Source organism: Tenrec ecaudatus, chromosome 17 (genome assembly GCF_050624435.1).
Source record: "Tenrec ecaudatus isolate mTenEca1 chromosome 17, mTenEca1.hap1, whole genome shotgun sequence".
NCBI classification, from domain to species: Eukaryota; Metazoa; Chordata; class Mammalia; order Afrosoricida; family Tenrecidae; genus Tenrec; species Tenrec ecaudatus.
Genome location: NC_134546.1, coordinates 10,071,385 through 10,085,121, shown reverse-complemented (window position 1 = coordinate 10,085,121; position 13,737 = coordinate 10,071,385). Strand labels below are relative to the sequence as shown.

The following is a 13,737-nucleotide window of genomic DNA, read 5'->3' as shown; positions in this document are numbered from 1 at the left end:
GTTTCATGCTGCAAACCACAAGGTAAATGATTCAAAACCACCAGTTGCTCCATGTGTGAAAGATGAAGCCATGGGCTCTCCTACAGATACACAGTCCCCGAACCTCTAAGGAGTAGTTCTACTCAGCTCTGTAGGGTTACTTGGACCAACTTCATGACAGTGGATTAGTAGGCTGAGTCATTATTAAGTAATCCACTGCACTGCAAATGGCATGTCCAGAACAGGTAAACCCATCGAGACTGAAATTACAGTAGTCATTGCCAGGAGCTGAGGAGACAGGGGAGTGACAGCTAAGGAGGGTTCTTTTTGGAGTGATAGAAGCATTCCGAAATTAGTTAACAGTGACAAGTCACACCACCTTCAAAACCACACCCATTCCTGTTGAGCCTGGCCCACCTCGTGGAGACTCTGTGTTACAGAGGAGAACTGGCTCCATCCGGTCTCTGGAGGATGATCTTTACAGATTCAGATCCCCAAGCTTTGCCTCTGTGGAACTGCCAACCTATAAGTCAGTAGAGAGTTTGGAACCCCGTGTGCCACCCAGGGATCTGATAGTCGCACAACTCTGCGAATATTCTAAAACCACTGTTTTAATGATGGTGCGCTTCGAAGGCAGATTTTAAATTATGTGAATTATACCTCAGTAAAGTTGTTTGCTTTATAATAGCAATAGCCAAAACACTATTCAAACTAAGAAAGTAGATTTTTTAAAAAGCTTTTCATGTTAAAAAAAAAGACAAGCATTTCTTCAAAGACTGGCTAAGAAGAGATCCAATGTGATATGGATGCAGTTACTATATTTGCATTCAGCAAAATGCTGTGTTTGTAAATTGTGTATGTTTAATGGATGACTTTGGTACCTGGGATAATACCAGCAACTTAAATCTGTCAGGCTCTTGTTTACTTCAAGGATCACTAGCCTTAGGTCTGAATTCAGTGGACTTAAAGGGGACGAGGTGCACTCACTGAACATGTAGATTCTAACAGACAACAGTGGGCTTCTCAAAATCACATCCAATTCTTGATTGAAATTGTGAGTCCTTATGCTTTCCATTCCACAAGGCGGAATCAAACTGCGTACATTTGGCATGACATTGTTAGCTCTCCTTTTGCTTCTGTCCTGGGGCAGAGCCATCCTGGCATGGACTCTTTGCATAATAAGGTGAAAGCATGAGGAGATGGGTCTGAGGGAGAGGGGGCTGAAGTCAGAGAGCTAGCCTGTTGTGATTCTCAAGGCTATGGCTAATTCTAGCTCCTTGCTAACATTATTTTGCAAAATGATGAGTGCTATCGATTGAATTGTGCCATATATATATATATATATATATATATATATATATATATATATATCCTGGTCCTGGTTTCATTGTTACATAAGTAAGGTCTCGGCTTTTTCACCTTCCTGCTTCCCTGGACTCTGTATCTGCCTCCAACGGTGGCTCATGTGGGCCACCTGACCCGTCAGTGCCCTGCCATGTTTCCACTGGCTGAATCCACATGACTCTGCAATCTCTGCGCATCCCACTTCATCTTTCTGGGTCATAGGCTGCACCTACGTGAGTTTGAAGAGGACTCTGGCTAGCAGTAGACTTACGGACTTGAGCTGGGCTGGACTGCGATGTCTTATTGATGTAAAATTACTGCTTGAGCTAACATTCTTCCTTATCTATAGATGAGTGTCACTGGTTTGGTTCTCTAGACAACCCAGTCTAACACAGATATGGTAACAAAGGATGGAAAAAGCAGGGTGAAATTAAATACAAAAGCATGGCATTTAATTGTCAGTAATGTTAGATACACATCGTCATAAACCTGAAACTGAAGAATAAAACTACACATTTGGTTGTCCTCTTTTAGTCATTGAAATTCCCACCGCACTTCTGAAAAGCGGCTATGTGCATTTGAGCACTGTGAGTCAAGTGCATGGCGAGCGTAATCGAGGGAGAGCATGAGCTAGGGATGCCTCGGTGATAACTGAGTGATACCTCCTCAGTGAGCTGCTTTTTGGTTTCTGTTTGTTAACAAGAGTGAGACGTTAAGATTAATGTCATATCTGAATGTTCAATAGTAATCTTATATTAATAAAATTACTATTAATAAACACTTACAGAAACTAGAAAAATAAGTCTCCAAACCCAGTAGACTAGAGATGTAGGGATGATGGCAGATGGTAAATGCTGGCAAATTCTGGAACTCGCTACACAAAATTCCTGAGGCAGAGAGCCAGACTTTTACACTTTTCATATATGCTAGTTCTACACCAGTCAATATATAATATGAAAAGAGGATGCTTTTCTGGTTTTCATTAGACCAACTCCACCCCCAAAATCGCATGTTATTTTCAGCATGCAGTCCACATATTTAATGCTTCCAAGAAGTATAATTAACTACTGATGATCAAATGCAGCATTTTATCCCAGTATTAATTTTTTTTTCAGTATGAAATCAGAAGGTCCTTTCTCTTGGTGTTTGAATTTCACAGATAGCACCAGAACCTGTGTGCTCTCAAGGCTGGTGTTTCTGCCCAGGGATGAATGTTAAAGTGAAAAATGTCACAAAGTCCCTGAGACGTAGCCCTATGTAGAAATGTAATGATTAAAATGAAACATCACCGTTATAAAAATAAATGTTAGTGGGCAGGCACAACGTTCTCTGGCACCCTTTCCCAGTGTCTGTGTTATGCCACTTAGCGCTCATACGGTTGGAGCCTTAGAAATGTCAGGATGCCAAGAAATGGTATCAAGGGTTGGGCACAAAGAGAAAACCTTGAGGGTCTTGTTGTTCTTGTTATGATCATGTTGAACAAAGGTTCGCTTCTTGGACATGTGCAAGTGTGAAACAGTGTTTTAGGCTTGGGCAGAGTTTCGGTAGAATGATTTTTGCCTAGAGTAATGCTTAAAGGAGTTTTCAGTCAGTTGCAAATGTGTTAGAGAAATCTCAGAACTCAAATTTTCCACAACTCTTGCTTTTTCAGGTGGGAGAAGCAATACATCTCCATGTCTCTTAAAACACAACAACCTGCGCATACTAATGTAAAAATGTCAGGGGTGGGGCCATGGGGGGTATTTCTGACTTCCTCTGACTTCACAAAAGGGAAGGAGAATCAAACTCAACATCAACCCAAGGTTAATTCTTATGAGGCCAAGACATGCCTCCACCCTCCAACCATTTTTTTTCAATTGTGACAGCAACTGTTCTCCTGTGACCCTACTTCCCTGCTGGGTTCAATAATTCATCGCAATGGCCACACAGACTTCACAGACAATACTCATGATTATGGAACCTGAGATGGAAGAGGGCCTCAACAAAATTCTACCTTTGGTAGAGACAGCTGGGGAATTTTGTTCTCTGATGGTTCATGAGCCTTTCAGCCTAATTGAACTCAAGCAGATTAAAAGTAACCTAGCCTGCTACTCAAACCATCCAGAACAGTAGATGGATACCTTTCAGCACCTCACCCTGGCCTATGACAGACTTTGAGAAAGAGCAAGTACTAAAGGACGCCAAGAAATTTGCAGATAGTTTACGTGTAATGCATGATAGGTATCTAATAGGAGAAACAGCTGTGCCCCAACTGACCCCACCTGGGATTATAATGATCCCACTGACAGGTGGGCATAGGAACATTTTCTAGTGTGTGTCAAAAGTACACTAAAGTCAGGGCAGCAAAAGGCCATTAAGTACACTAAAGTAACAGGCATTCACCCAGAGCCTAATGAAAGTCCCATAAGCTTCTTGTAACAGCTGAGAGAAGCCCTGGATAAGCACACCACGGTAGATTTAGACGTAAATGAAGGGCAAATCATACTAAAAGACAAATTTATACGAAGAAAAATTTCACACACTAAAAGACAAATGTCTCACACAGGCTACAACGGACATTTGGAAGAAACTCCAGAAGTTAGTGCAAGAGTCTGGAGGAGCTACTCTAGAAGAGACGGTTGCTGTTGCCAATGCTACCTTTTAGAATAGGGACAGAGAGCAAGAGGCTCAGAAGGAGGAGAGAAGGAAAGATGCTAGGCATGCGCAGGTACTGGCCTCCATGGCTAATCAGTGCCCATCTCCTGCCTCCCACGTTCCAAAGACCCCTGCACAGGATAAAAAGTCCCATGGTGTTGGTGTTTGGGTCACTGGGCAAGGATTGCCCTAGCAGAAATAGGCCTCCCTGAGGACCATGCTATTGTTGTAAACAAACTGGCCACTGGCGGCGCTCTGTCCTATGGGGAAAACCCAAGAGGTGAGTCTGCAACTGCTGACTGGACTGAAGCCGCCCAGCTGGACTGCCCGGCAGCAAAAGTTTGCTGCCACTGCTCTGGGACCCTTGTGGTACGTGGATGTTGCCAGGTAGGCCAGGACATTTTTCCTACTTGGTGCTGTCTACTCTCTCCTAACCTCCTTCTTCAGACTCCAAGCAGTAGCTCAACACAGGAATAACCTATTATCTCCAACCAGCACCTATAATGAACCATCAGAAATGGGCGCAATAGACTCAGATGAAATGGAAAGATGCACTGCCAGTAGCCCTGTTACGTCTCAGAATTACCCCACGGGACCCTACGTGTGTAAGCCCCTGTGAAGTTTTATATGACCGGCCTTTCCTCATAACAGAGCCAGCTGTAGATGCAAAAGTATCCTTGACACAGGAATATGCCATAACAATAGCCCAATGGCAAGAGAGATCCCATCAACATGGGCTTATCCGGGCCAAGGGGTCAGGATGAGGGTGTTCAGTTTTGCTGTATGGGGAGTCACCATTCATGAGAGTCAACTTGACAACAACTCTCGTATTAAGATCTATATTGTGCTGAATTGCGAGTGTCAGTTGGATACATTCTAAGGACCTAAAATGTCCTAATTGGGCACAGTGAGTACCCAAAACACTCTTTTTGAGTCTGTAGACATGGACATTTTAAGGAACAATAAAGCATATATTTTTTAATAAAGGCATTTTTTAAACTAAGAAAGACCATACAAAACAGTATTATTGTCTATAGAATCATTATTTCAGAAAAGAAATAATGCTTCTTTCTCCTCCAAAGTAGAACATGAGTTCAGAATAAAAAGTAATCCTTTAAATTAAATTAAATTAGCTTAATACATCATTATTATTTTCCCATGGCCAATAGAAACTTTATTATTGGCCAGTAGTCTGTGGCTTGTAAGCAAACTCGAAAGCTAAACTCAACTCTAATGGAGTCAATGGTAACAGGAATTGGCCAACTCTTGAATTAGAGGTCAAAGTTGACATTTGGCCGACTGGAGCTCAAACCTAATAATTTAAAGTCCCCCAAAGGGAGGGAAATATAAACAGAGACTTTCTGTGACCCACCAGACCTAAAATACTTACTATTTGCCTCTTCTTAGAGGAAAAAGTTTGCCAGGCCAGCCTATATTGGCCCTATAATTAGATCCCCTTAGAAAAATCTCTCTTGCCGGTTGTCATAATCAGGGGAAATGCCTAAAGATTAGAGTCAGGCTGCTTTGGTATATTCTTAAAAGTGTCACTAATTCTAAGACTTTGGTCAAATTACTGGACCTCAATGAACCTCAGTTATTTCATTTGTAAACTGATAGTGTTGCACTCACTTCCAAATTGAAAAGTCTGTTCTACGATGTCACCTATCTTCTCTGGTTCCTGCTCCTTTATATTGTTTGTTCCTTTGCATTCGATGACCAGCATGATATTTGTGAGCCTTCTTCATTTCCTCAAAGACTAGGTTTCTTGGACAGCTCTATGCATTTTGACCAAAATAGCTCTTCAGAAATGCATTGATTTACATAATAGGAAAAATTCCAAGAAGGGAAAATTATCATTTGGATTAGCAGGCTCTAAAATGTGAAGCATTCCTAGTAGGTATGATGATTAGTCAAAGGTTAAAAAAAAACCCTATTTGCTTATTTAAAAAGAAACATTTCAGATAATAGAGGAATACTGATGACATACCAAAATTCAAAATGAATAATTCTAAGACTATGGTCATTTTGCTTGGTTATGGGATACTTTCGTTCTACTCTTGCTTCTCAGTACAAAAAGAATACACAGGGCAGAAACATGATAGTAAATGAAAATCCGTTTTTATGAATGAAAGCAAACTTTTTAATAGTAAGAATTCCCGGACAAGAATGACCATGACCAAAAAATGTGGAAAAGGCACGTGCTTGTAAAATTCTTGATCTTTTCAACCCTCCCTCCCAGACTGGTCTCCCACGTCCATCAGAGGGTGTGGTTGTGTTTGTTGGTGGGTTCTTAGTGAACATGTGTCAACCGTTCTCTATTGAGCACGTTCAGTTTTTTGGTGGGCATAACGAAGTGTGTGTATAACATAACTGGTCTTTACTGCACATGTCTTTTACCATAGCTAGCATGTGCCTGATCTCTTTGGAAGATCTCTTTTCTTTATGGGCTTGGCTAGCTCTTCCTTGCTGATTGGTGCGCCTTTTGGGGATAATCTTTCCCCCTAAGTTTCTTGCCTGTCACTTTCAACGGAGAAATATAACATTTTTGGAATATTAAATACAATAGTATTTCTCTATTTGGTCAGAAGACAGCTATCTCCGATTTCAATTTATAACTAATTATGACAGAAACCATTTAATTATGCAGTAAAATAAATATATTCATTTTCCCCAAATTCTTTTAACCAGAGCTTTCTTTTAGAATCAAAGAAATATTTGAAAACTAAAATTTCATTTTCAAATATTTTCTCTTTTACAAAGAAATAAAGACAATCCATTTTAAAAAGACAAGCACATTATTTATCAAATCTGTTATCAAAGGGGAAAAAAACTTTCAAACATTAAAGAAATATTTTATGACTTTCTACACATAGGTAACAGGTGATAATATTCAGACAAACTTAGAAGAGTTTAGGGTAGATAATTAGTCAAGAGTTAAAAAGAAACCTATTTACTTATTTTAAAAAACATTTCAGATAATAGAAGAATACTGATGACATAAAAAATTCAAAATGAATCATTCTAACACTATGGTCATTTTGCTGGGTTGTGGGATACTTTCTCTCTATTCATGGGCCATTTTCCAGAACATACCACGTGCTAGTACATAAAACAAGCCTCAACGGATTTTAGAAGAGTGAAATCATAGAAAGTGTCTTCTTTGGCTGTAATGTTATGAAGCTAGCAGTGAACAGCAGGGAAATTGAAGCAATAAGTGCCCACATTAAGTAGAAACAATCCACAGTAATTATCATAAACCAACAATTGGGACAAATAGAAAAGGAAGAGAAAAAAATTCACTGCCATCACGTTGATTCTGACTCATAGTGATCTTCCAGGAAAGGATAGAACTGCCCCTGAGGGTCCCCAAGACTATACCTGTTTATAGGAGCAGCAGAAGTAAATGAAACGGGAGGAAAAACACAAATGAAAAAAAAAAACACTAGGAAGAATCAACTAAACCAGAAAGTATTTCTTTGAAGGGATCAATAAGTAGAGAAACCACTGGTTCAACTAATACTAGAAGAAAAACAAATAACTAAGAGGCAAATAATCAAATTTTAAAATGAAACTTTCAGGATTACAACAAATCTCTGTTAGAGAAGATCAGAGCTGACTACTATGAAAAAATTATAGTCCAGAAAAATTGAAAACCTAGATGAACTGGATAAATTTCTCGAAACATATTATCTACTCAAGCAAGCACCAAATCAAACCCAAACTCGCTGCCATCAAATCTATTTCAACTCATAGTGAACCTATAGCACAGGGTAGAACTGCCCCTGGGGGTTTGAGTCTGTAGCTCTTTATAGGAGTAGAAAGCCTCTATTGTCAGGAGTGGCTGGTGGCTTCAAACTGCTGACCTGAAGGTTAGCAGCCCATTACATAACCACTATGCCATCAGGGCTCCTCAAATAAGAACATAGGCAGAAAATTTAAACAAACTCATTGCAAAAGAAAGGAGGAAATGTCATAAAAATATCTGCCAACAACTAAGCAAAAAAGCTCAGGACCAGATGGCTGCAGTGGAGAATTCTGTGAAACATTTCAGAGAAGAGCTGATACCAGTCCTACTTAATCTCTTCATAGAACTCTTGCTATTGAGCCAGCACAATTCTTTATACCCAGACAAAGAAGACACACAAAAGAGAATTATAGACTAGTATCCCTTATAAACAAAGATTTATAAAAGCAACATTTTCAATAATACTGTAGCCGGCAGATTTAGCTGTATATGAAAAAGTATGCAATTATCAAATGAGTTTGATACTCATTTATACTTTATTACTCAAAGGTACTTGAACATTAGAAAGCCAATGTAATAACCACATAAGTAAAACAAATGTGAAAAACAATATAATCTTATCCGTGATACAGAAAAAGTTCAATAAAATTCAACACTCTTTCCTGAGAAAACCTCAGCAACTTAGGAACTAAGACACCACATCTGTATCCGTGTCCAGGCAGGTTCACCCAAATGCAGATACGTCCACATATGAGTACCTGGTGTGTTGACATTGTCACGCCAACCCTATCACATACACCCTGTACAAATACAGGAGTCTGTGACAGGGTTGGTGCCATAATGTACTTATGCGGACCAGTCGCACATGCGTAGAGAGCAGTTGCTGTGTTGAAGCAGCTACTTTGTTAAAAGTAGCTACTGTGTTGAAAGCAGCAGTATTGGAGGTAAAACAACATTTTGTGAATTCTAATTACTGGGTAAATGTAAAATCATGTACTGTAAAATCATCAATTACTGCAAAAATATGTATATATCTGTACCATGGGAACTTAATCTGGATGCTGATTGATCTTTTTATATTCAGCTGTGATTGATGTGAATACTCCCCCCTTGTGATAGTAACAGGTATGTAAGAAAAAAACACAATGGTATATCATAGGAAACTTTAATGAACTGTATTGACTGAACTATGCCATTTATCATCTTTTGTATTATTAAAGCTATTGTTATATATTATTTTCAGTAGCAAACCATCCCATGACAATGGATTGTGTAGAGAAGAACATTAAGAAAATAAAATATAGTGAGGATTTTTAAAAATCATTTTATTAGGGGGTCATACAACTCTTATCACTATCCATACATACATCAATTGCATAAAGCACATTTGTACATTCATTACCCTCATCATTCTCAAAACATTTGCTCTCCACTTAAGCTTCTGACACCAGTTCCTCATTTTCCCCTCCTTCCCCACTCCCTCATGAACCCTTGATAATTTATAAATTATTATTTTGTCATATCTTGCTACTGTCTGACATTTCCCTTCACCCACTTTTCTGTTCTCTGTCCCCCAGGGAGGAGGTTATATGTAGATCCTTAAATCTGTTCTCCCTTTCCACCCCATCCTCCCTACACCCTTCCAGTATCGCCACTCTCACCACTGGCCCTGAAGGGATCATCCATCCTGGATTCCCTGTGTTTCCAGTTCCTATCTGTACTAGTGTACATCCAGTGAAGATTTTTTACAGTATGGTTTTACCTCAATAATTAGCGCAGGAATTGGGAAACTGCAATGTGTTATTTGTTGTAACCTTCTATCAGCTGAATCAATGAAGCTGAACAAACTAAAACACCATTTTAATAGCAAGCATCTGAGCTTTGCCATCAAGGATACCAACTATTTTAGAAGCGAAGCTGATGGACTTAAGAAATCCAAACTCGACACTGATGGCAAGTACCACAAAGAAAATGTAGCAGCTGTTGAAGCTTCATAGTTGATGGCACTCAGAATCGCCAGAGCTATGAAACCTCACACCGTTGCTGAGGATTTACTGTTGCCAGTGGCCAAAGACATTGTTCAAGTTATGATCAGAGATGAATTTGGTACAAAATTGAGTGCACTTTCCTTATCTAACGACACTGTCCGCAGAAGGATAGTTGACATGTCTGCTGATATTCTTGATCAGGTAATCCAAGAAATTAAATCTACTCCACTTCCAATATTTAGCATCCAGCTTGATGAATCTGCAGATGTTGCAAACTGTTCACAGTTACTGGTTTACGTGAGGTATATTAATGCTGGCGACTTTAAAGATGAGTTTCTTTTTTGCAAACCTCTTGAAACGACAACTACTGCATGTAATGTATTTGACACAGTTGGTTCATTTCTAAAAGAGCGTAAGATCTCTTGGGGAAAGATTTGTGGTATTTGCACAGATGGTACTCCAGCTATGCTAGGATGTCGATCTGTCAGCTCATTCAACGTTTGGTACTGAATGAGTCACCAAAAGTCATCGGAACTCACTGTATGATTCATCGGCAAATATTAGCATTGAAGACGCTGCCACAAGAGTCATAAGAAGTGATGAGAAACATCATAAGTTCTGTCAGTTTTGTAAAGGCGAGCACTTTAAACAGGCAACTATTTTTTAACTGTGCAAGGAATTGGATGCGCCAAATAATGCTCTGCTATTTCATACTGAAGTGAGATGGTTGTTGAGAGAAGTTTTAAAACATGTTTTTGAGCTTTGTGATAAACTCAAAACATTGTTTTAAAATCATTTTATTGGGGGCTCATACAATTCTTATCACAATCCATACATCCATCCATTGTGTCAAGCACATATGTATATTTGTTGCCATCATCATTCTCAAAACATTTGCCTTCTACTTGAGCCCTTAATATCAGCTCCTCATTTCCCCCCTCCTCCCTCCCTGCTCCCTCATGAACCCTTCATAATTCATCAATTATTATTATTTTGTCATATATTACACTGTCCAACGTCTTCCCCCACCCTCTTCTCTGCTGTCCATCCCCCAGGGAGGAGTCTGTATGTAGATTCTTGTAATCGGTTCCCCTTTCCACCCCACATTCCCTCCAGCCATTGTCTCTCTCACCACTGGTCCTGAAGGAGTCATCTGTCCTGGATTCCCTGTGTTTCCAGTTGCTATCTGTAGAAATGTACATCCTCTGTTATAGCCGGATTTGTAAGGTAGAATTGGGATCATGATAGTGGGGGCGAGGAATCATTTAAGAACTAGAGGAAAGTTATATGTTTCATCACTGCTACCCTGCACCCTGACTGGCTCATCTCCTCCCCACAACCCTTCAGTAAGGTGATGTCCAGTTGCCTACCAATGGGCTTTGAGTCTCCACTGTGCACTCACCCACATTTACAATGATACAATTTTTTGTTTTTTTGATGCTTGATACCTGATCCCTTCAACAGCTCGTGGTCACACTGGATGGTGTGCTTCTTCCCTGTGGGCTTTGTTGCTTCTGAGATAGATGGCCACTACTTTATCTTCAAGCCTTTAAGACCCCAGACACTATATCGTTTGATAGCTGGACACCATCAGCTTTCTTCACCACATTTGCTTATGCACACGTTTTTCTTCAGTGATCATATCGGGAAGGTGGAAACCCACTGATATGATTTTTAGTTCTTTGATGTCTGATAACTGGTCTCTTCTATACCTCATGCTCAGATAGGCTGGTGTGCTTCTTCCATGTGGGCTTTGATGCTTCTCAGGTAGATGGCTGCTTGTTTATCTTCGAGCCTTTAAAACCCCAGATGCTATATCTTTTGATAGCCAGGCACCATCAGCTTTCTTCACCACATTTGCTTATGCACACATTTTTCTTCAGCAATCATGTCAGGAAGGTGTGTATCATGGAATGCCAATTTAATAAAACAATGTGTTCTTGCATTGGGTAAGTACTTGAGTGGAGGCCCAATGTCCATCTGCTGCCTTAATACTAAACCTATAAATACATGCACAAAGATCTATTTCCCCCCTCCTATATACATATATTTACATATGTACATGCCTGTATTTAGACCTCTATAAATATCCTTTGTCACCTAGTTCTTTCCTCTATTTCCTTTTACTTTCCTCTTGTCCCACTATCATGCTCAGCCTTCATTTGGGTTTCATTAATTTTTCTTGGTTACATTGCCCTTGCAGCTGAATCCCTACCAGGCCCCTCACATCCTCCTTGTCACTGATTTTGGATCACTTATTGCTCCCCTGTCCCTGGGTTGGTCAGCACCACCTCCTTACCCCCGCACCCACTTCTCCCGTGTCCCCCTGGAACCATTGGTCCCGTTGTTTTCTCCTCCAGACTATTCATCCAGCCTATCTTATCTAGATAGATCTGTAAAGATAATAATATGCACCAAAAATCAAGCCATAGCAAGATAGACAATGAATGAGAACACAGCAATGACAACAAAAAAGAAAACCAATGACCCATAGAAGAATAAATTAATTAAAAGAAAAAAGTCTTAAAAAGAAAGAAAACCCTGTAAATAGATTAAGGTCTGATTTTTGATCTCTAGGTGTGTCCTTCAGTCAGGTCTGATGGGGTGCCATGCTCTGGCATCAGAGTCTGTCCTTTGTACTCCCTCAGGGGCTCCCTGCTTTGCTCCCACAGTTGCTCTGCCGCATACCTTTAGTGATTTGACTCGGTGTCACCGGGTCAGTCTGGGCCCATCCCAACACTGAGTCTCCAGTGTTGTCCCCCTTAGAGCCCTGGGCCAGCAAGGGACGGCGTGCCTCATAGTGGGATCAGCCACATGGTCCACTCTGTGCATTGGCTGTTCAGAGCGGGATATCATCCTCCAGGCCTAGTGAGCCACGATGTGCTCCACTCTCTCTTCTCAAAACGTTTTTTAATCAGAAAGCAAGACCGCAGTTCAAGGCACTTTTAGCGATAAAAGTGAACTGCAGAAAGTAGCTTACTTGGTTGCCATCTTGAATGAGTTAAGTTTATCACTGCAAGGACCAATGCAGCATGCTTCAATTTGTCTGAAAAGATCCAGTCATTCTAAATGAAACTTCAGCTTTGGGGAAAAAAATTGGATGAAAATAAAATTGACATGTTGCCTACCTTATCTGCTTTCTTTGAGGAACATGACATTGAACCAGACAAAAGGATTCCGATGATAGTTTCTGTGAAAGAACACCTGCACATGCCTGCAGAAGAGATTCATCAATCTTTCCAAATCTACCTGCCGCCCCGTCTGCACCTGCCAGAAGCCATTCACAGTCAGTTGAAGATGTTCCTGAGGCAGCACAAGAGGAGTTCCTTGAACTTAATTAACAGTGATGCAGCGAGAACTGATTTCTCTACAATGCCAGTTACAAAATTCTGGATCATGTGTTTGCAGTCATATCCTGTCTGTCTGAGACTGGGTTGTGCCTTCTTCTTCCATTTCCAACACCATATCTTTGTGAAACAGGGTTTTCCAGCGTGTTGTGTATCAAGTCTAAATACAGAAGTAGACTTGTGGAAGATAATCTTCTTGTGCGCTTGCAAAAAGACTGCCCCGAAAATTTCTGATCTGGTGAGAGAAGCTATCTCAATCTTCTCACTGACATGGACTTTTTATACATACTGTCGCAAAATGTAGCAATGTAGTTTATTATTGTTATATTAAGACTATTGCCCATGCTACACCATGCTTCAAGATAAAATTTCATTTATTTGTAATTAGAAATAAATATTTCACAATATATATTTACATATTGTTTTCATGATTCATTACTATGCTTTAATTATGTTCAATTTTTAACAATGAAAATACATTCTGCATATCAGATATTTACATTAAGATTCATAACAGTAGCAATATTAGAGTTATGAAATAGCAACAAAAATAATTTTATACTTGGGGGTCACTACTTACATGAGGAACTGTATTAAAGGGTTGCGGCATTAGGAAGGTTGAGAACCACTGCTCTAGTTCCTTGAGACTTCCTCACCCCCCACTATCATGACCCCAAACCTGCCTTCTACTAGGGGCTAG

General features: G+C 40.0%; 1 long non-coding RNA gene across 2 annotated transcripts in view; it reads left to right on the top strand.

Annotated features, from left to right (window-relative positions):
* The window catches only part of LOC142430693 (uncharacterized), a 56,172-nt gene extending 42,795 nt beyond the window's left edge, over nucleotides 1–13,377 (top strand). For both annotated transcript variants that reach the window (XR_012780648.1, XR_012780647.1), the window contains one exon: nucleotides 12,838–13,377. This is a non-coding gene — a long non-coding RNA (uncharacterized LOC142430693). The remainder of the gene's footprint in view (nucleotides 1–12,837) is intronic.
* The last annotated feature ends 360 nt before the right edge of the window (nucleotides 13,378–13,737 follow it).